The sequence below is a fragment of the Sinohyriopsis cumingii genome, chromosome 6 (genome assembly GCF_028554795.1).
Source record: "Sinohyriopsis cumingii isolate HCF-2022 chromosome 6, ASM2855479v2, whole genome shotgun sequence".
In the NCBI taxonomy this organism is placed as follows: Eukaryota; Metazoa; Mollusca; class Bivalvia; order Unionida; family Unionidae; genus Sinohyriopsis; species Sinohyriopsis cumingii.
The window spans coordinates 115,407,746-115,411,346 of NC_142966.1; positions in this window are offsets into that span (position 1 = coordinate 115,407,746).

A 3,601-nucleotide genomic window follows, 5' to 3' on the forward strand; every position below is an offset into this window, starting at 1 on the left:
GTTTGGATGAGGTTATTGGCGAGTATGCACGAGAGAGTCCAAATACTCCCATGGATGTCATTGTCGGTGAGGCTTCTAAAGTTCTTAAGATTAAACTTAGCAATAGTGAAAAAACAGCAAAAGATCTCGGACGAAGAATAATCGGTAAATTTACTCAAGGTGGTGCATATGATCATAAACTACATCATTCACGATTGATTATCGATGACGCTGAATTAAATTTTATAATTGCTGACGCCGTTGCGAGAAATATATTTTGTAATCGGGAGGACGCGTTCTTGTCCGACGGGGAAAAGTTGGGTACAATTGTAAGTTATATTAGCGGAGAATCACCTCAATACACACATTTAAGATCTTCAGTGCTGGCCTATGTTTCTATAAATTTACTATCAATGATAAATCGATTTCCTGACACTGCAGTTAGAGTTGCAACGGATTCATTTTATATCGATATAAGATACTCAGAATCACTGAATCACTGGCTCGTTTTACAAGCAACGATGAATCATGGAGATCTTGGAGAATAAAAAAGGAAATGTTACATGGATATTGTGAATCCACTGATGTTGAAATTAAGGATGATTATTGTAAATCAGAATTATCAGAAATGTCGAACGCAACATCTGTGTATGATCCAATCACAGACACAAAACTGTTTATTTGAGCGGACCGGGTGGTTCTGGTAAGACAACTCAAGCGATTGAATTATTTCGAAATTTAGATATGATTGTGCTAGCACCTAAACACAGACTCGCCAGGGAGATGAAACAACGAGGAGTCAATTCTTGTACTTATCACAGCTTTTTCAAATACAGCGGCGGTGTGTGGACGTCAGATCGAATGGGAACAAAATATATACCTTGGAAAATAATTTGGGATGAGATATGTACGGTACCGTTAGATATATTAAAATTATTCCTGGATTGGCTGCTAACAAAAACTACTGCAGTGATAATGTGCGGCGATCACGGTAAGCCACCTCCGTTTGTTGGTCCATCTCCGCATTTGTGGTCAAAAGATTTTGTTGATTATTATGAAGAAGTGTCTGATAATCATAGAGCACTTGATGCAACGTTGAAAGAATTTAAAACATTAATCAGATTACAACCGAATAAAATTCAATGCGAAATTATGCGCGAGATGATTCCTGAAACTTCAATGAGCGACTTTTGGAAAACGTGGAAACCAGACGATTTGATAGTGGCAAGTAGAAAGATAGAGACACACTTCAACAACAGCTATTTCAATTACAACAAGAAAAGTTTCCAATGTTGCCAGTGCCGTTATGTTATAGACCAGCTGATACACGACTACAGAATATAGATGTTGATATTCCTGGGACAGAGTCAAGGAAACAGAATTTAGTATTGAATGATATTGTGTTAGTTGATATTAATGCTGTCAAAGATGCACTGCGCATGAGTAAATCCCCGTGGACGCTAGGATACGCAATGATGATACATTCATCTCAAGGACTGACTATCAGTGATACAACTGTCTGGATCGTTGATGATCGAATCGAGTGGTCAAACTTGGTCTACTTGGCTGTGCCAAGAGTCAGAAGAATATCTCAACTGCGAAGAATTGCCTTGGAAGAGTCAAACGCTGATAGCGATGAGGACAACAGCGACATAATAAGAAAAAAACTTACCGGTTACAAACAGAGTGCCCAAAAAAATAATCGCGATTTCGACCTTGATGTTGAATTTATCATGACACTGAAACAACAGCAGAATAATCACTGTGCGAGCTGTAATTGTATAATGTTATGGCAGTATTCGAATAAAAATTCAAGACAATTTACCGTAGATAGAAAAGATAATAATCGTGGTCATACACGCGATAATGTGATGCTGACCTGTCTTGAATGTAATCGACGTAGAGGTGCTAGTTAAGTGATCGGGGTGGTAATTGTGTGTCCTCGGGAATTACTTGTAATTGCTCACGTGTGAATCCACGTTGAGGAGCAGTTGAATCCAACGTGTAGATTACTGGTCTACCAGTGGATCTTGTTATGTTAGATATCTTGTGCGCGGTAATACTCCAGATAGGATCAGTCGCTCTCGCTTTACCACCTTCAAATTCACCTGATTCATATAAATATCTTACAGTGACATCACCCAGTATTGGTTCTCGTGAAAAACCACGTCGTTGCACAGGTATATTTTTTTTAGTGATCCCGATGGCAGGATTCATGTTGGTTGTTCGAGTAATTTCATTATTTAGCGGAGCTATCACACTTGGTAATATTGTAACCCATTCACGAGATCTCGTATCCTGAATGAATTCCTTCGCGTACTGATATCAAAATAACCGATCAGCAAGTGTTCGATTAAATCGCTCAACAATTGCCTGATCACGGCGAATTTCAGTATGCCCTCGTCTGATTTTGACATTATGTTCTTTCATCGGCGATGATACTGGACCAAGAAATTCCTTGCCAGGGTCAACTTGTAATAGATTTGGCCATCATAGAGGTCCTTGTTGATAAATTCGTTCAAACGCAGAAGCAACCTCGGATGCTGTTTTAGTTGCTAACGGTTCCGCATGTTTGTATCTACTTGCAACATCAACTACAGTTAACGCGTACTTGTATGTTCGGCGACGAATGGTATCATGTGGCAGAAATAAACTGATGAACTTCATTTGGCACACTAACATCAAAATGTGCAAAGTGAATTTGTTTAGGCGGTGGTCGGTAAATTTGCCATATTGCCTGTCGGGATAACCAACTTTTAGCAGTAACTCGCGTAACTTTTGCCGCTTCGGCGAGTTTACTAATTGCTGCGCTACCTCTCCAGTATCCTCTTGGGGAATAATAAATTGACTCCATTATAATTAATTACCAGCGGGAAGTTCCACTTCCAAATACAAGTTTAGATTTCATTGCAGATTTTATTAACCAGCTAGCTAACTTTTCTTTGAAAGATTTATCAGTGATGGCATTTAACGCATGAATTAATTTCACATCCGCGAGATGGCGCTGTTGCAAATCCTTACTTCGGTAAGCTACATCATGAACATGACATGCGCTATCGATAGCATTTACTGGTTCTTCTCCGGGGTTTGGTTGATCTAAGGCATTAAGTCTGATATCAAGTCGGGTTCCAGGACCACAGTAATTATATCCTGGGAGATGTTTTTCTCCTGTGTATTTAGCCCACGGAGCTCCTGGTAACTTTGTTAACTTGCCTGCAATATCACCTCCTTTTTTTTTACCTGACGGAATAAATTTGAACTTTTTTGTACCGCATCGTTCACACTTGCCTGTAAGCGCTTGTCGATTATTTTTTGTTGTAGTGGTTGTTATATCTGCAGTTGGGGTACGTGTTCTACATTTCACACAATATAAATCCATATTATTTTTTTAATATATCTAATGGAGATCACTGACTTTTCTGCTACAAAACGACGAGAGCCAATCAAACTTAACTCGGTGCTACCAAATTCAATTCGAATGATAATTATAGGCCCATCTGGGAGTGGCAAGACGCAGTTGTTACTTAATTTAATAATGAAGTGGATGAAGTGGGATAAGTTGTATTTGGTAGCACCATCTGTGGACGATCAGCGATGCTACAGCGTGTTAGAAGATTTTAAC